General features: G+C 41.1%; 1 protein-coding gene across 5 annotated transcripts in view; it reads right to left on the bottom strand.

The window, feature by feature from the left end:
- The window catches only part of LOC115157958 (arf-GAP with coiled-coil, ANK repeat and PH domain-containing protein 2), a 113,100-nt gene that overhangs the window by 85,289 nt on the left and 1,098 nt on the right, over nt 1–26,713 (bottom strand). The gene's annotated exons all lie outside the window — the stretch shown is intronic.

Below are 26,713 nucleotides of genomic sequence, written 5' to 3'. Positions count from 1 at the left end.
TTTTGCCACAACTTTGGAAATATGCTTGGGGTTATTGTCCATTTGGAAGACCCATTTGCAACCAAGCTTTAACTTCCTGACTGATGTCTTGAGATGTTGCTTCAATATATCAACATCATTTTCCTCCATCATGATGCCATCTATTTTGTGAAGTGCACCAGTCCCTCCTGCAGCAAAGCACCCCCACAACATGCTGCTGCCACTCCCGTGCTTCACGGTTGGGATGGTGTTCTTCGGCTTGCAAGCTTCTCCCTTTTTCCTCCAAACATAATGATGGTCATTATGGCCAAACAGTTCTATTTTTGTTTCATCAGACCAGAGGACATTTCTCCAAAAAGTACGATCTTTGTCCCCATGTGCAGTTGCCTTTCAGGTTACGTACTGGGCCGTACGCACTGCCCTCTGTAGTGCCTTGCAGTCGTAGGCCGAGGAGTTGCCATACCAGGCAGTGATGCAACCAGTCAGGATGCTCTCGATGGTATCTCTATAGAATCTTTTGAGCATCTGAGGACCCATGCCAAATCTTTTCAGTCTCCTGAGGGGGAATAGGTTTTGTCGTGACCTCTTCACGATTGTCTTGGTGTGCTTGGACCATGTTAGTTTGTTGGTGATGTGGACACCAAGGAACTTGAAGCTCTCAACCTGCTCTACTACAGCCCCGATGATGAAGGTGTGCTCGGTCCTCTTTTTCCTGTCGTCCACAATCATCTCACTCTTTATTATGTTTAATAAATGTATCGTATAGAGTGTGTGTGGCAGGCTTACAATGATGGCAAAAAACAACATTTGAGAGTGCGCTGACCCTGGTGCTAGAGGGGGTACGCAGCTGTAGTTTGAATGTTTGAAAGGGTATGGGACTACAAAATGTTTGGGAACCACTGGTCTAGAATGTAAATGTATGCCATAGCATTAAGATTTTCCTTCACTGGAACTAATTCCTCCTCCACCAAACTTTACAGTTGACACTATGCATTCGGGCATTCCATCAAACCCAGATTCGTTCATTGGACTCCCAGATGGTGAAGCATGATTCATAACTGCAGAGAACGCGTTTCCACTGCTCCAGTCCAATGGCGGCGAGATTTACACCACTCCAGTCGACGCTTGGCAATGCACATTGGTGATCTTAGGCTTGTGTGCGGCTGCTCGGCCATGGAAACCCATTTCTTGAACAGTTCTTGTGCTGACATTCCAGAGGCAGTTTGGAACTCAGTAGTGAGTGATGCAACCGAGGACAGACGATTTTTATGCGCTACGTGTTTCAGCACTTGGCGGTCCTGTTCTGTGAGCTTGTGTGGTTTACTACTTCGCGACCAAGCCATTGTTGCTCCTTGAGGTTTCCACTTCACGATAACAGCACTTACAGTTGACCGGGGCAGCTCTAGCAGGGCAGAAATTTGATGAACTGACTTGTTGGAAGTAACTGAGCTCTTCGGTGAGGCCATTCTACTGCCAATGTTTTGCTATGGAGATTGCATGGCTGTGTGCTTGATTTTATACACCGATCAGCAACAGGTGTGGCTGAAATAGCCAAATCCACTCATTTGAAGGGCTGTCCAGATACTTTTGTATATATAGTGTACTTCAGTCTGATATTGCCATCATTGAAGTCGTTTGTGGCGATGTCAAAATGAGGGGTGTTGTACAAAACAAAGTCAGTGATCGGATCATTTCTAACCGATCAGACCAATGACACATTTTCAAAACCCAAGTGGTTTTAAATGGGACTTTATCTGCTTTATACTGTTCAATCAAACTTCAACCCAAAATCATTTTCAGCATTTATCAATTTCTTAATTTCCTTCACTCATTTCTTATCATTTCCACACTATCATATTTGTCGTCTTTTTTTGTGTGTGTGCTGTTGGTGATAGGTGCACTTGATTCAGCAGCCCTAGCGCTGGAAAGGCAAAGTGTTCCCATTTGAACCATTTCATGTGTCTGAAGGTAGAACTGCGCTTACTTGGCAGGCCCAGAGAGCAAAATCAAGTGCACCTACAGGCCTACCGCTGGCCAATCAGATAGCTCAGATCACCGTGTCTGCAGTTTCCTCAAGCCATAGACTGTAAAAAGAAGCCTCAAGCGCGCAGAAACGCTGATACTGTAAGATTTCAAAACATATAAAACCATGACTAGAGAGAGACTCAATGAATACAGCAAACTGCTGTTTAAGTTGTTATTCAGCACTGTCAACACTTTGTTCAACACTTTTATAAGCCATAAAATGTGTGTTCTCCCTACTTCGACCCATGCTACAACCAGCACTGCAGCTGCAATGAATGAGTATAGCAAAGTGTTTAGAGAAGCTTGCGTTATTATTAACGGCTTGTCTCTTTTTATATCGAGTAATATTTCACTTTATCTGGACATCAAATGAACAACATGAATTGGTGCATGAGGCAGAAATAATGCAGTGCGACTTGAGTTTCGCCATCAGCTGTAACACTGTGTCCCCTTTTCTCTGCGGAGGGAGGGAGAGCAGAAAGACGGTGAATCGGGTGAGGCAGCCTCACCGCTACTCCCCTCAGACTGACCATCAGATGCAGGCCATAAAAAATCTAATGAATATGCTCACTCAGCTGTGACTCACAAATAATACAACAAATTATCGATTACCAGCGTGATCATATAACTAAAATGTTGAAATATAATTTCAAAATGGTCTGAGACTAATATTGGCATGGCAATTCAAGCATGCAGTGACAATATATTGGACACACAGCCTACTACAAACCTCATTGCTACAGAACGGTTTTAAATAGGTTAATGTTGCATAGGCTTACATTTTTTAAGTCATGTTTTTAAAAAAATCTGTGCGGTAGATGTAGGCTTGCATTTTGAGTCAGTGATCTTGACTCAGAAAAGGTTGGTTACCACTGATTTAAATGTAAAAAAATAAATACAAATTATGCGAATTCACAATTCAGATGTGGTTCTGCATATGACCATGAGGGGGCAATGCAGTTGAATCTAACGCAGTCCACCTACCGGTCGTCACTAGTTACTGCAGCCACAAATCATGCCTATTTCTAAAATTTCTCCTCTTAAAATGTGTTTTTAAATCTAACCACACTGCTAACTTTATGCCTAACGCTAACATAAAACAAAAAGTGTTTAAGCATTTTTTTCCGGATATAGACACTTTTACATTTGTGGCTGTTGTACCTAGACAAAACCCTACCAGACAGCGCTCACCTTAATGCTGTCCCCCACCAACTCACCTAGTAGGTATGGGGATTCGAACCAGTGACCTTTCGGTTACTCGCCCAACGCGCTTAACCACTAGGCTACCTGCTGCCCACGGATGGTGGTTGAGAGCTTGCGCTTTGTACTTGCAGAGCAATCATTGCACAATTTCTCCATCAGGGCCATCACAGTTTTACGACATGGCATCTTGTAGTCTGGTTCTAGATATGCCATTATGCTATTGAAGCAGACATCCTCTACCATTGACCATGGCTGCATATCAACTGCAATAATTTTGTTAATCAGAGCTGTGATTTACTCACTCTGTCCCTTATTGCACTGTGCCAACAACGGGTTGAGTTGTCCCTTTCAGTATTGCACATGTACTGCCACTGTAGCTCAACTCCACCTTGCAAAATGTGCAATTCATCACCTTCTCAAAGTAGCCTATTGCGTTTCTGTCGCTTCCCTGTCACACTGCCATAAAGATGTGCGGAGCCTAGGGCTGGGCGATATGGCAAACAAATTATCACGATATCTATATAGATTTTTTCATTTGATAACGATAATTATCACAATATTAATCAAATAATGTTTAAAAGGTGCATATCTGCTTCAAACTCAAGAATGCCTGAACAAAACATGGTTAGAGCGTTGGTCCAGCAACCGATTGCTTGCTAGATCGAATCCCGAGCTGACAAGGTAAAAATCTGTCGTCCTACCCCTGAACAAGGCAGTTAACCCACTGTCCCCCGATAGGCCGTCATTGTAAATAAGAAGTTGTTCTTAACTGACTTGCCTAGTTAAATAAAGGTTACTTTTTTATATTATTATGTGAGCAACACATAAAATTATACTTGAAGGAAAATTGTTCCATATTTGCGGCCAGGGAGCACATACCTGGGGTCTATTAAATTGATAAGAATCTTGAAACCTTCCTTTTCAACTGTGCTAATTGGTAGCATGTCCTTAGCAATGCATAATAGCATTTGTGATGTCTTTGTCTTTTCAATGTTTGCTTGTAGGGCATGAACGCTGTCAGTGTTGACTGCGTCGGGCAAACATCCCTAGATTGGCTGGTGCTTGAGGGGCATTTATCAATACGTGGCGCAAACTCAAACTTCCTGCGTGTTCCAAAGAGTGATTTTGCTTCAGATGTTGAAAAATGTTTGTTGTACTACCAGACTTCGTAGCCACCGGTCTACGGCACAATTTCTACCGAACATTGCTCTGCTCTTTGTCGGACTTCAAAAAACCAAACCACTTCCAAATTACTGAAACAGTTTAACCCTTTTAATCAATCATTTCTTCGTTGGAAGCTGCTCCTTCTCCATGGCTATCACTGCCACTGTTTTCGCCTACATCACTCATTTTTCGTGGTTAATAGTGGCTACTCCATCACTCGAGGTGCTAAGTGGTTTTCAGTGGGCGTATACCCCTCCACGTGCATATTGTCACTTCTCCGCACGCTCCTGCACCTTCAGAGGTGAAAGGGACTGCTGTACCTAATTATTCTATATCGACGTTATCGAAAATGAATCTAATTGTTTTTATATCTTTATAGAGGGAAGTAATTACCTCAATAATTACTGATATTGATTTATCGCCCAGTCCTAGCGGAGCCCTTTATATCCGTCGCAAATAATTTGAAAGATGCATATCTTTTATTGTATTAGGTATTTGTTTTATTTCAATGTTTCCCTTTATGATGATACATCGGGGCCTGTTAGTGGTAGTTTTGTGCTAACTGCACTGTGACTTTAATTTGATACTTTTTCAGATAGTGATTTTTTCTAAACGTTAACAACCCCAATGTCGTTTAAATGTTCACACCCCTAATATGTAAGGTCCCTCAGTCGAGTAGTGAATTTCATGCACAGATTCAACCAAAGACTAGGGCACAAATGGTAGATGGGCAAAAATAAAAAAGCAGACATTGTGAAGTTATTAATTAGGCTTTGGATGGTGTATCCATACACCAAGTCACCACAAAGATGCGGGCGTCCTTCCTAACTAAGTTACCAGAAAGCAAGGAAACCACTCAGGGATTTCACCATGAGGCCAAGAGTGATTTAAAAAAAGTTAGAGTTTAATGGGTGTGATATGAGAACACTGAGGATGAATCAACAACATTGCAGTTACTCTACAATACTGACAGAAATGAAAAGAAAGAAAACTGTTCAGAATAAAAATATTCCAAAACATGCATCCTGCTTTCAACAAGGCACTAATGTAATACTGCAAAAAATTTAACAAAGAAATTAACTTTTTGTCCCGAATACAAAAAAAAACACATCAGAGTACCGTAAATTCCGGACTATAAGCCGCAACTTTTTTCCCAGCTTTGAACCTCGCGGCTTAAACAATGACGCGGCTAATATATGGATTTTTCCCTCTTTCAATTTTCTTTTCTCCAAAAAAACACATTCTGTGACGTGCTCAGTTTTTTGGCGGCATGAAGCTTTCATTAGACCAGTGAAATTGCCGAACGGGTTAAGGTCAAACAACTTTTTTGTTTACTGTTTAGATTAAATCGAGCGCTCTCAAACTTCCCATCATTCTGATTACAGTAGTCATTTTGTCACCCTCATCATGGCAAAGACACGGAGAAATGCATATGATGCAGCTTTCAAGTTGAAGGCGACTGATCTGGCTGTTGGAAAAGGAAATAGAGCTGCTGCACGGGAGCTTGGTCTTAATGAGTCGATGATAAGACGTTGGAAACAGCAGAATGAGGAATTGACTCAGTGCAAAGACAACTAAAGCTTACTGCAAATTTTGTATTTTTTGTTACAAGCCGTGTTTCGTTAAAGCCTATTTATTTTTGTTACAAGCCGTGTTTCGTTAATGCCTATTTATTTCTGTTGCAAGCCGTGTTTCGTTAAAGCCTGTGTAAAGTTCATTTGTTTCAATGTACCGGTAGGCACCTGCGGCTTATAGACGTGTGCGGCTTATTTATGTAAAAAAAAAATAATAATAATAAATTCAGTGGGTGCGGCTTATATTCAGGTGCGCTTAATAGTCTAGAAATTACGGTACCACTTCATCTTTTCAAGCATGGTGGTGGCTGCATAGTGTTATGGGTATGCTTGTCATCGGCAAGGACTGGGGAGTTTTACTGGATACAAAGAAATGGAATGGAGCTAAGCTCAGGTAAAATCCTATAGGAAAACCTGGTTCAGTCTGCTTTGAAACAGACAGAGATAAATTCACATTTCAGCAGGACAATAGCCTAAAACACAAGGCAAAATACACTGGAGCTGCTTACCAAGACTGCATTGAATGTTCCTGACTGGCCTAGTAACAGTTTTGACTTAAATATGCTTGAACATCTATGTCAAGACTTGAAAATGACTGTCTAGCAATGATCAACAACCAACTTTACAGAGCATGAAAAATAATAAAATGGGCAAATATTGCAAAATGTAGGTCTGCAAAGCTCTTAGAGACATACACAGTACCAATCAAAAGTTTGGACACACCTTCTCATTCAAGGGTTTTTCTTTATTTTTACTATTTTCTACATTGTAGAATAATAGTGAAGACATCAAAAATATGAAATAACACATATGGAATCATGTAGTAACCAAAACAGTGTTAAAACCTGTTGGGGATAGGGGGCAGTATTTGCACGGCCGGATAAAACACGTACCAGATTTAATCTGGTTACTACTCCTGCCCAGTAACTAGAATATCCATATAATTAGTAGATTTGGATAGAAAACACTCTAAAGTTTCTAAAACTGTTTGAATGGTGTCTGTGAGTATAACAGAACTCATATGGCAGTCAAAACCCTGAGACAAATCCTAACAGGAAATGGAAATCTGATGTGTGGAATCACTTCAAACCTTTGCCATTGAAACACACAGGGACTTATTAATCATTTAGCACTTCCTAAGGCTTCCACTAGATGTCGACAGTCTTTACAAAGTGGTTTGAGTCTTCTATGGTAGAAACTGACCCAAAGAGAGGCTTGGGAAGTTGGTCACAGGGGGAGGGCTATTACTACTATGACGCGGGCGCCCATGGGAAACCTTTTTTTCCGAAACGTTTAGTAAGACAATGCAATCGTCCGCCTTGAATATTATTGAAGCTCTGGTTGAAAAAGGCCGTAAAGATTTATCTTATACAACGTTTGACATGTTTGAACGAACGTAAATATATATTTTTTGCACATTCGTGACGACAAGTCCCGCGCGCTTCAGTACATTAGCCTTCGGAACGCGCTAACAAGAAGGAACTATTGGGACATAAATTATTAACTTTTTCGAACAAAACTACATTTGTTGTGGACCTGGGATTCCTGGACGTGCCTTCTGATGAAGATAATCAAAGGTAAGGGAATATTTACAATAGTATATTTGATTTTAGATGGTTCCAAGTTGGCGCTAACATGTATCGCCTAGCCTATTTTTCTGAGCATACCACGTCATTTATTGCAAAGTGTGATTTCCCAGTAAAGTTATTTTTAAATCTGGCAATGCGGTTGCATTCACGAGATGTTAATCTATAATTCTTTGAATGACAATATTACATTTTAACAATGTTTTCGAATAGTAATTTTGTAAATTGTAGCGCTGATTCACCGGAAGCATTTGAGAGAAAATATTTTCTGAACGTCACGCGCCGATGTAAAATGCTGTTTTTATATATAAATAAGAACTTTATCGAACAAAAAATGCATGTATTGTGTAACATGATGTCCTAGGAGTGTCATCTGATGAAAATTGTCAAAGGGTAGTGCTGCATTTAGCTGTGTTTTGGGTATTTGTGATGCATCTAGTTGCTTTGAAAATGGCAGTGTGATTTCTTTTGGCAGGGTACTCTCCTAACATAATCTAATGTTTTGCTTTTGCTGTAAAGCCTTTTTGAAATCGGACAACGTGGTTCGATTCAGGAGAGGTGTATCTATAAAATGGTGTAAAATAGTCATATGTTTGAGAAATTGAAGCTATAGCATTTATGAGGTTTTGTATTTCGCGCAACGCGATTCCACTGGCTGTTGACTAGGGTGGGACGACAGGTTAACTCCAAATATATTTTATATTTGAGATTCTTCAAAGTAGCCACCCTTTAACTTGATGACAGTTTTGCAAACTCTTGGCATTCTCTCAACCAACTTCATGAGGTAGTCACCTGGAATGCATTTCAATTAACAGGTCTGCCTTGTTAAAAGTACATTTGTGGAATTTCTTTCCTCTTAATGCATTTGAGTCAATCAGTTGTGTTGTGACAAGGTAGGGGTGGCATACAGAAGATAGCCCTATTTGGTAAAAGACCAAGTCCATATTATGGCAAGAACAGCTCAAACAAGCAAAGAGAAACAACTGTCCATCATTACTTTAAGACAAAGGTCAGTCAATCATGAAAATGTCAAGAACTGAAAGTTTCTTCAAGTGCAGTCGCAAAAACCATCAAGCGCTATGATGAAACTGGCTCTCATGAGGACCACCACAGGAAAGGAAGACCCAGAGTTGCCTCTGCTGCAGAGGATAAGTTAATTAGAGTTACCAGCCTCAGAAATTGGAGCCCAAATAAATGCTTCACAGAGTTCAAGTAACAGACACATCTCAACATCAACGGTTCAGAGGAGACTGCGTGAATCAGGCCTTCATGGTCAATTGCTGCAAAGAAACCACTACTAAAGGACACCAATAATAAGAAGAGACTTGCTTGGACCAAGAAACACGAGCAATGGACATTAGACCGGTGGAAATCTGTCCAGATTTGACATTTTTGGTTCCAACTGCTGTGTCTTTGTGAGACGCAGAGTAGATGAACGGATATTCTCCGCATGTGTGGTTCCCACCGTGAAGCATGGAGGGGGTGGTGTGGGGGTGCTTTGCTGGTGACACTGACTGTGATTTATTGACACTTAACCAGCATGGATACCACAGCATTCTGCAGTGATACACCATCCCATCTGGTTTGCGGTTAATGGGACTATCATTGGTTTTTCAACAGGAAAATGACACAAAACACCTCCAGGCTGTATAAGGGCTATTTGACCAAGAAAGAGAGTGATGGAGTGCTGCATCAGATGACCTGGCCTCCACAATCACCTGACCTCAACCCAATTGAGATGTTTTAGGATGAGTTGGACCTCAGAGTGAAGGAAAAGCAGCCAACAAGTGCTCAACATATGTGGGAACTACTTCAAGACTGTTGGAAAAGCATTCCAGGTGAAGCTGGTTGAGAGAATGCCAAGAGTGTGCAAAGCTGTCATCAAGGCAATTTGTGCACAAAAGTTGAGAGAATGAACATTTCTGGTATATTTTAATTCAGCTTATGAAACATGGGACCAACACTTTACATGTTGGGTTCATATTTCTGTTCAATATACATCCAAAATACAGATTTGGTTCAAATAAAGTGAACTTCTCCTTTCAGCAAGGACACTCCAAATGCAATGTTTACAGTACCATGTCCTTGAACGATTCTAAAACAAAGCAGACTGATTAGAATGAAAGAAAAGAGCAGGATTTTACTGAGCCTTGAGATAAACAACTTCCAAGTGTTCTCTCAAGTTCCTGCAGTGCTGATAGTGGCATTAGAGCAACAAAACGAACCAGAACATTTGAGTCGCTTCTTTGTCAAAAATTAACCGTGAGAGGGCAAAATGGAACAATAGCAATAATAGCAACGCAATGACGTTTTTGCTGACCAAAATCTATAGGCTACTGTATCTCTAGACTGCAGCAGACGCCATGACACCGGAGGGAGACTTTAGGATTTACAGAAGAGGGTGAAGGAAACGTCTAGGCCAGGGGTGTCAAACTCATTTTAGCTCAGGGGCCACATGGAGGAAAATCTATTCCCAAGTGGGCCGGACCGGTAAAATCATGGTATATATAACTTAAAGACAACAACTTTAGATTGTTTTCTTTGTTTTAATACGATCAACATAAAACATAAAGCTGGAGCCTGAGGACAGTGTGTCCACAATAGTACAAGCACAACATCACTATTAATCGTAAAACACCTCAAGTTTATTTGAAAATTCTAAAGAAAAAGAACACACAAACACACAATGCCTCAGTGATTCACAGAAGTATATCACAGATCACAGAACTATATCAGGGTGTCTCATGCAGCACTTTAAGTGGGGTTGCATAGTTTATTTGACTCCTGATACCTGGCATCTTTTAGCTTTCACCAGTGCATCAATATCAGGCGTCACATCCTGAGTGGCAGCCAACTTCAGGATGTGATTCAAGTGCTTGTGCGTGAGCCTTGAGCGCAGCTTTGTTTTATTTAGGCTCATTACAGAGAAAACTTGCTCACAAAGATATGTGGTTCCAAACATGCAAAACAGTTTTGCAGCGAGGGCTGTCAAGTTGGGGTAACCTGGCAAGAGATTCTGATAAAATGTGTCCAAGCCAGCTGCGGCAAATCTGCCCTTCATATCCGAGTCACACTGCAAGTCTATTATTTCAAGTTGGATGCTGACGGGCAGATCAGAGGGATTCACGGTGAATGGCGAGCAAAAAACGTTGAAGTCTTTCTCCAGTTCACCAAAAATCTGAAAGCGTTGCTCAAACTCCCGTAACAGTCCCATTATTTTATCTTTGAACCGCTTCATGTCTGCCACATGTTGGGTCGCGCACACATTTTTCAGACAGGGGAAGTGAGCTGCATCACCACCGGCGAGTTGCGTCTCCCACAATGACAGCTTCAACTTGAAAGAACGTATGCTGTCATAATACTGCGTGACGACTTTGTTGCGCCCTTGCAGCTGTTTGTTCAAGTTATTCAGGTGCTCTGTAACATCCACCATAAATGCACGGTCCTGCATCCATTCTGCGGAATGAAATTCTAACACTGGTTTGCCCTTTTCTTCCATGAACTGTTCAATTTCTTCTCGTAAATCAAAGAAACGCCTAAGCATAGCACCTCGGCTTAACCATCTTACCTCAGTGTGGTATGGCAGGCCATAGATGTGGTCTTTCTCTCTGAGAAGGCTGTCAAACTGACGGTGATTCAGGATTCTGGATCGGCTGAAATTAACAGTTTGGATGACCACCTTCATGACGTTATCCATCTTTAATGACTTGCAACACAAAGCCTCCTGGTGCAAAATACAGTGAAAAGTCCAAAAATCACATCCTCTATTTGCAGATTGCACTTTCTCTCTGAACTTTGTCACAACGCCTGCTTTTTTCCCGATCATTGAGGGCGCACCATCTGTAGCCAGGTTGACAGCGCGGGACCACTCCACTCCAACCCTGTCCAGCGCGCCGGCGAGTGCGGTGAAAATATCAGCTGCTGTCGTTGTATCTGTCATCGGCACCAACTCCACGAACTCCTCGGTGACGGTCAATGTGTCATCAACTCCGCGGATGAAAATGGCCAGTTGTGCAACATCTGTAATGTCCGTGCTTTCATCAATTGCAACTGAAAACCCAATAAATGACTTTACTTTTTGCTTCAACTGGCTGTCCAAATCCACTGAAAGATCGGAAATCCTGTCTGCAACTGTGTTTCTTGTCAGGCTGATATTTGCAAAAGCCTGGCGCTTTTCAGGGCACACAATCTCCGCTCACTAAATGGTTTTGAAGCCACTGCGATTTCATTAGCAATGAGGTAGCTAGCTTTCACTGCAGCGTCACTGATGTCTCGGCAGTGAGTAAACACAGACTGCTGTTTCTTCAGACCCGCCAACAGTTCATTCACCTTCTCTCTTCTCCGCTGTCCTTGAAAGTTGTCATATTTGTCGGCATGAAGACTCACATAGTGGCGACGAAGGTTATACTCTTTCAGCACTGCAACATGCTGTGAACACACCAAACATACAGCTTTCCCATTCAATTCCGTGGATAAATAGGAGGATGACCATTTTTCTTGGAACACTCTGCGTCCACTTTTCTCTTTTTTGACAGAGACATATTGGGGCAATGAGGGTGCCAAAGCACATAATGTTAAAAGTAGAAGCCGTAATAAAAATCGCGGGCAAAACAAAGTAGCTCATCCGGACTGACTGCACTTGCTTGACCTACTTGCTCTGCTCCGGTATAAACAGTTTGCTTGCTTAACACAATTGCTATTGCGCCATCCAGTGGACGCAATTGGAACAGCAATATCTTTTATTGAAAAATTGCAGCTCATTTTTATACTTTACAAAATCATCTCGCGGGCCGGATTAAACCCCTTTGCGGGCCTGATCCGGCCCGCGGGCCGGACGTTTGACACCCCTGGTCTAGGCTACCCATTGACCATGCAAATCATGTTCATGCTCCTTGCCAATCAGGATCTTCCCAGCGACATTTCCTGAATACTTCGAAACAACACTGAAAGACCAAAAACAAGCTGAAGAACATTTACAGGCATGAAATGATATTTCACTCTGAGCAAGACCCCATTGGTGATCCAGGCTTGTTAATCATATCAACAAAAACTGAGAAGAGCAAAGAAACCATGTGAAATATAGCCTAGACAAAAGGATATCCAATCATAACAATGCATTGATAAAGTTACAGATACAGGTCTGTAGAGCTAGACATCCTTTAAATAGGAGGCACATGAAAGGAAACTATGCAACAAGATTGGTGCTGAATAATGAAATTGGACGCTCACTTGAAGAATATTGTTGATTAGTAAGGATCCTTGCAACAGACTGATTACTGTGGTTTTAACTTGCACAAGCTGGTCTTAATTGTTGTACTGCATTTCATAATGACTTCAAAATGTCCAGCTTCCATCCCAGCAACACGAGAACTCACGCTGATGGGTGATGAAAGCAATACTAGGGAGATAGAGGTGTCCTGTCTTCCTCTCAAAGGGATCTTGGATCTAGCTAACAAAAAGGCACACAGGGAGTCATCTGAAGAGGTAAAAGGGTCCAAATCTACTAACATTTCGCAATCCACGCCAGGGAGACAGGAAAGTAGGGTTGTCCCTGACTAAAACAAATCTTGGCTTAATGAAAGTCAGCTGCTCTTTTGACCAATCAGTTGGTCGAAATGTTATGTATTTTTCCATATATAGACAGACCCTATGTGTTTTAATAAAATCAGCTATATGCATTGAGCATGTATGATGCTTTAAGTGCACCGGTTGATGAAATAAGACACAAATGACTCAAGAGGGAGCCAGAGATCAAGATAACCAGAAGAAAAAAAAACAACCTGACCATCCTCGTCCTGCTGGCTTTTGCAGATTCTGACATTACTCTCCTGAAGTTGCCGGTAATAGGCAACCTTTCACATGTGGAATGCCAATTTATCTTACCATGTCTACCAATCTGCATGCTAGTTATGGTTTTCATATGCACATTTTTTGTGGAACAGTTTCATTTCACTTATAATGACATCTTCGTATCTCAGAATTCTGATTAACCGCATGACAATGACTATCTAAATGAAAATTATACATAACTAAAAGTAACTTCAATTGCCTAATTGGCTATATAAAAATAGCCTACATAAAGCCAACAAATAAAACATTGCAGCCTGCAGGTCAAAAATATGCTGATAAAAATCTAAATATCCTATAAAACACATTGGCTAAGAATGGCCTGTCTGCAATGAACTTGAAACATTGCATCAACTATCAACTTGGGTCTGACCCAAAGGTGCTAGCAAACTTGTAACATTGTATGAAATATGCTGGGCCCTCAAAAGTTTCCTGCGCCAGTGAGCTCGGGACAGACACAGCTGTAGGCTATTTGCGCAAGGGATAAGAGCTCATCAGGTAGGCCTATTTTATGACGGGAGAGAGCTGGAAAGATGTTATTGTGTTATATTCTCCTACATTCCTTTCACATTCCTTTTCACATTTCCGCAAACTTCAAAGTGTTTACTTTCAAACGGTACCAAGAATATGCATATCCTTGCTTCAGGGCCTTAGTTACAGACAGTTAGATTTGGGTATGTCATTTTAGGCAAAAATTTTAAAACAGCCGGATCCGTAAGAAATAAAATATATACTTAATTTGCTTGCTGAGATGAAGAAAACATTACTTTGAGAAGCTCCACAGCTCATTAGTGCTGGTGCGTTAAGCCAATCAGAAATACGATCAGATCCTCAAATGAGCACATTCCTATGCCTACATTTGCCCACAGGACAGGTGGCCTATAGGCCTACTTCGCGTAATTAGGTGCACGTCCATACTCAACATTGACAGGAGCGCTCCAAACGAAAGACAATGACTAAATTGACAAAACTCGTAAATTGAATGAAATAAACTAAAACTTGTTTCTCACAAGTGTAGCACAGGTTGTGCGCTCTGCAAACAACGTGTCCACTCCGACAATGACAACGGTAAGAGAGTGAAATAATAATATATTGAATGATTTAACAGAAATTAACATAACCAATCAAACATTGTAAATTAGAAATTATAGGAAGAACGATAAATGTAATGGGGAATTGATAGACACGAACAATCAAATGCAAACAATACACAAAATGAAGTTATAAAACAATGAATATTCACACATTGGCGGGAGAGTGCGCATTCTGGAAAGAGAAGTGTATTTTAGCCACAATCCCATTCTTCCCCGCGGCCTCCGCAATGGATTAGTTCTCTGAGATGGGCACAAATCAGACAGGTACCTCGTGTGCCAAAACAAAAAATGATATTTGCTACTGCTTGACTAACAAAAACCTTGGTCAACCAACAGCCTATCGACCAAATAATCAACCAGTCCACTAATTGGGATCAGCCCTACAGGAAAGGGACTGACAGGCAAAACCAGCACACTCGCTGACCTTTTCTTTGTAAGAGCTTAGACCCTTCTAGGTCGTTCCACATGAATTCAATAACTTTTTGACCAAAACCTTCCATACTTGTTTGCCCATGGTAGAAGTGGACAGAAACTGAAACTGAATGCAAAAACATTCAGGAGATAGTGCTAAAATGTAACCCATTTTGTGTACCCCACCACACCACGAGACATACATGTCTTCGTCACTGAAAAACAACAGTTGAGTTATGCCATTTGAAAGCTTACAAACAGGGTTTTTAATCTATTCCATAATTTATTGGAAAACAAATACATATATTTTACCTTTAAAAACACCCACAAGAGCAGAAATGAATTTATTTTCAGCTGAAAGATGATGCCCATAGTTCACCCATGATGTTGCACAACGGTTTAAGTCAATTAGTCATTGTTTTAGTCAAAGTATGATATATTTGGGGTTGAAGTGGGAAAGCCGAATTTGTAACTTCTGATAGTTTCTGTGCCAATGCTGTGCGTTTCCCTTATGATATGACGTGCTAATACTTTTCAGTCTACGCTTATTTTCCGGACTGGGTTTTATTTGAATGTTACCACCCTCCAGCATGCCATTGTTAAATAAATCAGAAACACCTGAAAAGCTTTCCAGGTGAAGCTGGTTGAGAGAAATGCCAAGAGTGTGCAAAGCTGTCAAAGGCAAAGGGTGGCTACTTTGAAGAATCTCAAATATAAAATAGGTGTGTCAAAACTTTTGACTGGTAATGTATGTGAAAATGAAACAGTCTGAATTCTTCAGGGAATGAAAATGTTGGTCAATTGGTATCAAGGGACGTAATGTGTGCCAGGAAAACATTCCCCACACCATTACACCACTGTTCCCAGCCTGTGCCATTGACACCAAGCAGGATGGGGCAATGAACTAACGCTGCTTACGCCAAATGATGACTCTGCCATCCCCATGACGCTACAGGAACCGGGATTCGTTGGACCAGGCAATGGTTTTCCACTCAATTGTCCTGTGTTGGTGATCGCGTACCCACTGGAGCTGCTGCTTCTTGTTTTTAGCTGATAGGAGTGGAACCCGGTGTGGTCGTCTGCTGCAATAGGCCATCCGTGATGAGGACTAACATGTTGTGCGCTCCGAGATGGCGCTCTACACACCATGTTTGTACTGCGCCTTTATTTCCCTGTTTGTGGCCCGCCGGTTAGCTTGCACGATTCTTGCCATTCTCCTTCGACCTCTCATCAATGAGCTGTTTTCGCCCAGAGGACTGCCGCTGACTGGATGTTTTTTGTTTGTCGCACCATTCTGGGTTTGTCGCACCATTCTGACTGCTTTAAATAACAAGACACTCACTGTCTGTAGGAGTGAACCATATTCATGAACGGGGTGGTGTAATAAACTGGCCACTGAGTATATAAAACACAGGAAAATCACGTTGAGTACACTGGACATTTAAATTGGACAACTTTTAATCAAAGTTTGACAACCCTACTTGTACGTTTTCAAATGATAAACTGTTGATAAACGGTTGTCTAATGGTATAGTGGGTTATGCAAAATGGGTCAACTTCGAGCACCTCCATCTGAATGTTTTGTCATTCAGTTCCAAAAAGTAACTTTCTCACCACTTCTAGCATGGGAAAACATGTATGGAAAGTTTCGATCAAGTCAAAAGGGGCTGCGGTCAAAAAGTGATAGATAAAGGGTTGTTTCATTTGAATTCTAAGATTTCCCTCTCAGAAGAGGCCAGACAGAACAATTCTGGAAAAGAAGCAACAGCACATGTTTAACCTAATAGCTCTTTATTGCAGAATGAAAAAGCAAGAATACAGGCAAGAATTGAGAAACTTTCTCTGTGTTTAGTGCAGTTTGGGTGTGAGTGAGAAGCTATATTCAGACTTTTGTGTGGTATGAGGGAGACTGAAACAGGCCCATGAATACACATTTCAGGCAGGCCTGGGAAAACTACATCAATAACAGAAGGCCAACTCAGCATTACAGAAGGGAAGTAGGCCTAGAGGTCGAAGCAGCCTCAAGGCGCTGGTCAAAGGCAATGTTTGGGTAAGGCTCCTCTAGTTTAGATTCAGTTGACTAGGTGTGAAATACTGATCCTGGACATCAACAGGGCCCATCTGTTGGGGAGTCCATTATTATACTCTGTACCGCCAACACCCATTTCCCACCATTTCATACAAAACTACTGTGGAGTCACCCTGGCTGGCACATAATCAGCCTTACAGTGCATTCCATAGGAGGCTGGTGGGATGAGCTATAGGAGGACAGGGCTGGATTGGAATAAATGGAACAATATCAAACATATAGAAACCACATTTGACTCCGTTCCATTGATTTCATTCCAGCAATTACAATGAGCCCGTCCTTCAATAGATCCTCCCACCAGCCTCCACTGGTGCGTTCTGAAAGTATTCAGACCCCTTCACTTTTTCAACATTTTGTTACGTTACAGCCTTATTCTAAAATGGATTAGAATGTAATTTTTCTCATCTACAGACAATACCCCATAATGACAAAAGGAAAAACAGGTTTAGAAATGATTGCAATTGATAAATAAAAACCGGAAATATCACATTTAAATAAGTATTCAAACTTATTTAAACTCAGTAATTTGTTGAAGCACCTTTGGCAGCAATTAAAGCCTTGAGTATTCTCGGGTATGACGCTACAAGCTTGGCACACTTGTATTTGGAGAGTTTCTCCCATCCTTCTCCGCAAGCGGTCCATGCTCCGTCAAGTTGCTGCACATCTTTTTGCAGGTCTCTCCAGAGATGTTCGATCGGGTTCAAGTCCGGGCTCTGGCTGGGCCACTCAAGGACATTCAGAGACTTGTCCCGAAGCCACTGCTTTGTTGCCTTGGCTGTGTGCTTAGGGTAGTTGTCTTGTTGGAAAGTGAACCTTCCCCCCAGTCTGAGGTCCTGAGCGCTCTGGAGCAGGTTTTCATCAAGGATCTCTCTGTACTTTGATCTGTTCACCTTTCCCTTGATCCTGACTAGTCTCCCGGTCCCTGCCGCTGAAAAACATCCCCACAGCATGATGCTGCCACCACCATGCTTTACTGTAGGGATGGTATTGGCCAGGTGATGAGCGGTGCCTGGTTTTTCAGACCTGACGCTTGGCATTCAGGCCAAAGAGTTCAATCTTGGTTTCATCAGACGAGAAAATCTTGTTTCTCATGGTTAAAGAGGCCTTCAGGTGCCTTTTGGCAAAACTCCAAGTGGGCTGTCATGTGCCTTTTACTGAGGAGTGGCTTCCATCTGGCCCCTCTACCATAAAGGCCTGATTGGTTGAGTGCTGCAGAAATGGTTGTCCTTCTGGAAGGTTCTCCCATCTCCACAGGGGAACTCTGGAGCTCTGTTAGAGTGCCCATCAGTTTCTTGGTCACCTCCCTGACCAAGGCCCTTCTCCCCCAATTGCTCAGTTTGGCCGAGCGGCCAGCTCTACAAAGAGTCTTGGTGGTTCCAAACTTCTTCCATTTAAGAATAATGGAGGCCACTGTGTTCTTGGACACCTTCAATGCTGCAGAAATGTTTTTGTACACTTCCCCAGATCTGTGCCTCGACACAATCCTGTCTCGGAGCTCTACAGACAATTCCTTCGACCTCATGGCTTGGTTTTTGTTCTGACATGCACTGTCAACTGTAAGACCTTATATAGACAGGTGTGTGTCTTTCCAAATCATGTCCAATCAATTGAATTTACCACAGGTGGACTCCAATCAAGTTGTAGAAACATCAAGGATGATCAATGGAAACAGGACGCACCTGAGCTCAATTTCGAGTCTCATAGCAAAGGGTCTGAATACATGTAAATAAGGTATCAGTTTATGAATTTGCTTACATTTCTAAAAACCTATTTTTGATTTGTCATTATGGGGTAGTGTGTAGATTAAAATTGATTAAATAAAAATAATTCTCAGAGTAAGGCTCTAACGCAACAAAATGTGGAAAAAAATCAAGAGGTCGGAATACTCCGAACGCACTGTATATACGTATAGCTTGAAATTGGACACCTGTTACAGTGCTAATTGGATTCGTTCTGGCATTTAAAAAAATAATAATTATGTATTGATTATTTGTGTACTTGTTTGACATTTTACTGCATTGTTAGGAGCCAGTAACATTTCACTGCACCCGCTATAACATCTGCTAAACTGTGTACGCATTCAATAAACATTGGTTTGATAGTCATGATGAATAGCCTACTGGATAGACTGTTTACATTCGGCCATCCTACTTTCCTATGCCCACACCACAAAGGCTCGGACTGAATCAAATGGCCACAATGAAGGTAGACCTACAACGAGTGCACAAACCATTAGGAACACTGACTCATTGAGGGTTTCCAGAGAAAAGTAGCCAGAGCCTAAGTTGAATTTTTTTGGCTGTTTGCCAAGAGGGAGTTGTGTGTTAGCCTTAGAGTGGGAGTGAGGTAGTTCAAAAGTTTAGGCCTAGTCACACACACACACACACACACACACACACACACACACACACACACACACACACACACACACACACACACACAAAATGGACTCCTATGTGGGGCCCGGCACAGTGAATCTGAGGCACCAATCTGAGTAGTACATCAAACCATCTCCCAAATCAAATGCTGTGTTGCACAGGCTCTTCCTGCCAACTTGTAAGTACATCAATATCCTGTAGGATCTTATGAGCCGAGAGTGGGGTTTAAGGGACAAGTGATGACATTCAAACTTCTTCTTCATACTTCTCTATGACGCTCAATTGAAAAATGCAGGACTAGGCCGAGCCCATGTGCTGTGGCGTATATCCTGTCATTGTTAGAGTGGGGATGCGCTGATGGGGGGGGGGGGGGGGGGGGGGGGGTCCCGCAAGGGTAAAAAAAAACAACCATAACAGAACCAGTCAAAAGTTTGGACACACCTACTCAATCAAGGGTTTTTCTTTATTTTTACCATTTTCTACATTGTAGAATAATAGTGAAGATATCAAAAATATGAAATAACACATACGGAATCATGTAGTGACACAAAAAGTGTTAAACAAATCAAAATATATTTGAGATACTTCAAAGTAGCCACCCTTTGCCTTGATGACAGCTTTGCACACTCTTGGCATTCTCTCAACCAGCTTCATGAGGTAGTCACCTGGAAAGCATTTCAATTAACAGGTCTGCCTTGTTAAAAGTACATTTGTGGAATTTCTTTCCTTAATGTGTTTGAGCCAATGAGTTGTGACAAGGTAGGGGTGGTATACAGAAGATAGCCCTATTTGTTAAAAGACCAAGTCCATATTATGGCAAGAACAGCTCAAATAAGCAAAGAGAAACGACAGTCCATCATTACTTTAAAACATGAAGGTCAGTCAATCAGGAAAATGTCAAGAACTTTGAAAGTTTCTTCAAGTGCAGTCGCAAAAACCATCAAGCGCTATGATGAAACTGGCTTTCAGGAAGACCGCCACAGGAACGGAATACCCAGAGTTACCTCTGCTGCAGAGGATGAGTTCATTAGAGTTACCAGCCTCAGAAATTGCAGCCCAAATAAATGCTTCACGGACTTCAAGTAACAGACTCATCTCAACATCAACTGTTCAGAGGAGACTGCGTGAAATCAGGCCTTCATGGTCGAATTGCTGCAAAGAAACCACTACTAAAGGACACCAATAAGAAGAAGAGTCTTGCTTAGGCCAAGAAACACGAGCAATGGACTTTTGGTCCTTCGGTCTGATGAGTCAAAATTTGAGATTTTTGGTTCCAACCGCCTGATCTTGCCTAATAAGCGGGCAGGCCGTGCTTATAGCATATCATATTCACATCAATAAATTGGTTATAACAAACTCTAAACACAAACACGTGACAGCAAAATGGATGCAGAGGATGTGACAAATAAACTCGAAACAGAGGAATATTTATAGGTCGCTCAGGAGGTAATGGAAAAGTCAGATGTGTGGAATAAATGTGACTAGTTGTGGAAAATACTGGAGATTAAGAAAAAGGTAAGGAGCAAGAGCTGAGTGCATACTATGAGTGGCAAACAGGTGCTGTATAGATTACAATATAATTTTTATGACCGTTTGGAACAATGTAAACCTTAAATAAAGTATAAGCGTACCAGAAAGTCTTGTAATAAAGGCTTAAAAAATGTTTTTAATAGCAAAGACTAAAAACAGTGTCACTCATTTGTGAATGCAATTCCCGAAATGAAACCGTTTATATATTGTTTCAGCAAATTATTCAAGGCTCGCATTATTTCATTTTAAAACTAAAATACTTGATTGCATTTCAAATCATGAATGACTCGTATGCTGTGTGATGACATGAATGAATTAATAATTGATTGATACACTATAGAAGTATTGAATTATAGGTTATTATAATAAATATAATTTCAGACCATTTGGAATAGTGTAAACACTAAATAAATGATCAATAATACTAGAGGCTGTTCTAATGAAAATAAAAGCGTAAAGCCTTTATTACAGCAAAACAAAAGATTAAAAACAGCCGAATTGGTGAAATTATTTACTTAACATGTTGTTGTGTGAGGATTGGTGTTAACGGAATCAGTAGACTATTAAACAAACACTTAAACAGGCAACAGAAGAAGGATCTGTCTTATTTCTGTAGATATATTGATGATTTATAAAGCCAGGCACATTTAACAGTTAGGCTATTGATTATAGGCCTAATTAAGTTCAGGTTTCCTCTTTCATCACTTTTCTTAGACAATTTAGTTCTCATCTCATTCTGCTGCTGCCTATTGGTTCTCAACCCCAATATGCTGCTTAACGTTGCTATTATGGACATAGGAACACGGTGTAGGAAAAGGCACCAATTCAACAGCGCACTGATCCGTTTCAGAACTGTGGACAGCAACCGCTATCCAACAAGGGAGAAAGCGCATTTGTTACAAAATAATACAATTTTTGTTATGTAATATAACCATATACAATTTCAGTAGCACATCTTAGACTGATGGACTGTGCCATCCCCACGGCCTCCACAATGGATCAGTCCACGCAGCGCAAATCAGACAAGTGTCTTGTTTACCATGATATTGTTTTGCTACTGCGCGACAAAAGAAATCTCGATCGACCAAACAATCGACCAGTCGACTAAACGGGAACACCACAAGCGTGATTCAGTTACAGTAACTAGGGAGCCAGTTCAAGAGTGAAAAAATGTGTAGGTTACTGCTTCACAATGGACCATAATAGATGCTCAATGCACAGAAGGTAGAAAACAAAACAAAATTCTGCAACAAAAAATGAATCACAATACTTCAAACCAATACAAAAACAGTTTAAGCAGATCAAACATTCAAAGATAGCTTGAATAGACTACCATGTCCTCTGACCCCACCCAGAACTCTCTCTGATGAGGATTCCCATGATTCCACCTCTTGCAATAGTGTAATAGGTTGACAGACAACAATGTCTCAAGAGATCTGCTCAACTGTAGGCTATATCCAGAGGCGCACCCAAAAGTCAGTCATATCCACATAAACCACCTTGATGACACCTTTTTTAAAAGGTTAGTGAAAGATGAATAAGCTACTGTACTCAGTAGTGTCCCAGCTGCTCATTAGAAAATGTGTTGTGTATGTTCATTGCTAATGGTATCCTGTAAAGTCACGAGGGAGTCATAGATTAGGCTGAGGCTATATTGGGTGTGCAAATGAGATCACCTGAAGGGAGCCAAAGACATTATTGTTGACAACCTGAAAAGCTAACTACAGTTAGTCCAGTGACTAGCCCACCATTAACGTTCTTGAACTAAGGTTAAAGTATCTGGTGCTGTCCTCTGCATTATCAAGGCTAGTGATGAGGTGCCAGCTGTGGGGTCATCAATGAGGCAGAACAAATTGCTACCACTATCGAGTGGCCTATGACATCATGTAAATGGCACTCTGCCAAGCTTGGTTTCTGAATGACTTTCAATTACACCGCATGTTAACAGGGTAAAGAGGAGAGAGAACATAAAAGGACAATCCATAATTACTAAATGAAAGACAACCTCCTCAAGTGCTTGATATAGGCTGAAATGAATGGGTGCAAAACCAAACAGTCACAAAAATTATTTTTACGGTGCTTTTTATTTCTTTAAAGCCTTAAATGTGGTTCAAAGTCACTCATAACTGACACATTGTCTAGTCTAGGCCCAACTGTCATTGCCACTGTACTGTGGATGAAGGGGGACAACTTTAATAATGACTTTGTAGGAAAGTTACGTTGTGTTTAGCCTAATCTGTAAAGCAGATAAGAACCAAATTCCACAGTTCAGAGAAAATATAACTTATGATAGGCCTACTCTTCAGGGAATTTCAGGTTGCATATTTGAAAAGGAGCCAGTATAACTGTAGTGAAAAGCTTTCAGTGAACAATAGGCTGCTAGAGTTGATATTTCAGCAATCTCATAGCGTAATGCAAATTACAGTAGGTCTACAGAATCAGCAGAATTTGCATCAGAGTCCCAGACAAGTCGTTGAAAACAGGTTTCAGGGCTACATGATAACTTTTGCTACATCTAAAAAGAGACCTTAGAGAAAGGGGTGTAGCCTACCGACTTGGGAAAAAAACATCCCACATTTGGGGGCTCCACATTCACTGGCACAGAGTTGAAAGCACACACACACAAATGGAAACAGATGGCAAGAGACAGAGTTATTCCTCGCTGGTCTGCATCCGTTTTCATCCATTACTCTCCAGCTCTCTCTGTGTCCTCTGCCAATTCAAACATGATGGAAAAAAGAGAGCGATGCAATGGTGGTCAAAGTGGAAAAAAATGTATGTTGTTTAAGGATCTTTGGTAAATCCTTAACCACAATGAACGCCAGCGGTGCTGAGGTTAAGGGCTAATGGAAACGATAACCCTCAGAAACCTGGTCTAACTTTGTCAGTGGGCGTATGACGGGAAGCTTTGTGATTCAAGGGATCACAGCAACATCGCATAGAATATTTATCATCTTTCCTTAAACAAACTGCTGAAGGTGGAAAGAGAATCACTGTAGGTAATGATTGTTTGTGGGTCGGTGAGGGAGTGTAGGCATCATTCACAGCTGATTCACAGTCATATTATATAGCCTAGTTTGCCTAAGAGAAAGATAGGGCAGGGATTTTAAATCACAAGTCTTGTGAAGGAGCCAAACGAAAGCACAGGTGCCACCACCACGACAAGTGCCAACCAGAGTTTGTGCCAGTCATCGTTTCACGCTCAGCTGATTGGAAGGCTTTAGTTCATCCCACAAGCTGATCCTTGAGGAAAAAATAAAAAAGCCTCTTTCCAAATTTGCTGCAAACAACTTTCTAACATCTGCTCCTTATTTTGTAAGAATAATGTTCAGCGCAGAGGGAAGGAGAGGGGACAGAGGGGAGGGGTGGCCCTTTCTCAAAGCTTGGAAAGCCCAAGCTTGACTGAATAGGATCAAATAACACTTAATTTGAGCAAAGTTTACTTTAGGCAATAGGGCAAGAGAGTATGCATTGGGAAAAAAGCTAGAAATGAGACATCAGGTGTCAATCCCTTAATGGCTGCATGGCAGGCAAGGCACACTTGTACATCTCCTTCGAAGCAAGCACAGGGAATTAGCCTATATTAGAGAGATATCAATTGTTCTTGAAAGATATAGGCAGTTGACAATGAGAATAATGACAACACTGTTGAAAACCTAGAACCAAGCTGCAATGTTAGCTAAAACTTGCTACTTTATGGTGGCCAGTTGAGGCATCTCTCTGAATGTTTAGCTTGATATTTATTGCCTTGTTGGCAATATCATCCCATGACCCAAGTCCAAGCAAATATGGGCTTGTGATACTGAGGTGACAATGCAGGTACAACTGGGAGTTGACCCTGACAGTGGAAATTAATAGGTCAATCATTTTCACTTACTTAGCTAGCCCTACGAAGCTCGCTGTCACTTAATGTTAATAACATTAAGTGACAGTTATCTTAACAGTAGGGCATTACATAGAAGCTTGCAAGATTAGTACTCGGCCAATGATTGTACCGGTTATAGCAGCACGTGTCCCGCGTTGGATGGTATCCATAATCGGTAGATTGGTCTGGTGGAAAGGCAATGCTCAAGAACGTATTCAATCCAATTGTTTGATGTTACCACACCCATCCAAATCAAAACCAAAAATAGATCTCAATGTTTGTGTGAACACACTCGATTAATGCTGTCCGGAATCCTTAGAATGTCCCGACCCTAAAATCTTTCCTCAAAAAGCTAAAATATAGTACATATATCTTTACGATAGATAATTTTGCTTTTGTGGCTGTGCTATCTAGTGGAAACCCAATTGACCCTTCGCTAAGCCCCGCCCCAGAATTTTGGGCAATCAATTGCAGCGCTCCAATGGATAGCAATTGTCGTCGAGTCCGACATCTCGGATAAGCTCATGTTTAAATCACATGAAAGCCAGTGAGGGCTATGACAAAAACTGAGTTCCTTGTCTAAAAACAAATGTTTAAATGGCTAAATAATTTAACTTGCTTCTGTGATTGCTGAAATGTAGAGCCTGTTGGGAGTATTTTACGAATCCTAAATTATACTTTTGTTATATTGTTTGCTAGCTCAGGTGGTTAGCTAGCCCTCAGTCTCATTGACTACCAAACGTTGCTAACGCTAACTAGCCACTTAATATAACTTGTTTTACCAAAATGTATGTTAGCTAGCATTATTATGAATACAACTCCCATCTGCTGTTAACATCAGGATATGATTGAGAGAACTAGTTAGTTCCAAAGTTGGTTAGAGCTAAAGCCTCGACTGCATGCTGATTGGCTCGGAATTCACTGTCAGCATTCAGAAGATACACTACAAACAATTTTACCAGGTTCCTGTAAAGGAATTGACAGTTCACCACAACATACCAAAGAGTTTCCTTTTTAGCAAGGGGTAGTCTGTGTTCAATTTCATTGTGTATTAGAAACACCGTTTGAGATCATTGTAAGGGGATTTCGCTAATGGTTGAATTGGGCTTCCCCGGAAAATGTTGTCCAAGGTTGCAACAGTAACCAAGGGGGGCAGGGCTTAGCAAAGGGTCAATCGTGAGGCCGATTAGCGTGAAACTCCTGCAAAAGTATACTGGAATTATAAACGTATTAAAACTTCTTAAGCATCTAACCCTTTTTTTCCCCAATTTTCACCTAACATGATACACTCAAATCTAACTGCCGGTAGATCAGGACCTGCATATTCTTGATACCATTTGAAAATAAACACTTTTGAAGTTTGTGGAAATGTGAAATTAATGCAGGAGAATATAGCACATTAGATCTGGTAAAAGACAATACAAATAAAAAAACATGCTTTTTTTGTACCATGTTTGAAATGCAAGAGAAAGGCCATAATGTATTATTCCAGCCCAGGCGCAATTTAGATTTTAGCCACTACATGACAGCAGTGTATGTGCAAAGTTTTAGACTGATCCAATGAAGCATTGCATTTCTGTTCAAAATGTTCTATCAAGACTGCCTAAATGTGCCTAATTGGTTTATTAATAACTTTGCACTCTCCTCAAACAATAGCATGGTATTCTTTCACTGTAACAGCTACTGTAAATTGGACAGTGCAGTTAGATTAACAAGAATTTAAGCGTTCTGCCAATATCAGATATGTCTACGTCCTGGGAAATGTTCTTGTTACTTAGAACATCATGCTAATCCCATTAGCCTACCTTAGCTCAACCGTCCCCCGGGGGACCCACGGATCCTGTAGAGGTTTTAACATTAATTTGAATGCGGTATGGGATTGAAAAATAAAATATTGTCACTAACAAAGTCTGAAGTGTTTATTATTATTCAGTTAACCAGGCAGGTACTGTCAAGATTCAAAAGAGAT

The sequence above is a fragment of the Salmo trutta genome, chromosome 22 (assembly GCF_901001165.1).
Source record: "Salmo trutta chromosome 22, fSalTru1.1, whole genome shotgun sequence".
Taxonomy (NCBI): Eukaryota; Metazoa; Chordata; class Actinopteri; order Salmoniformes; family Salmonidae; genus Salmo; species Salmo trutta.
The sequence above is the reverse complement of the archived record's forward strand: the minus strand, read 5'-3'. Positions and strand labels throughout refer to the sequence as shown.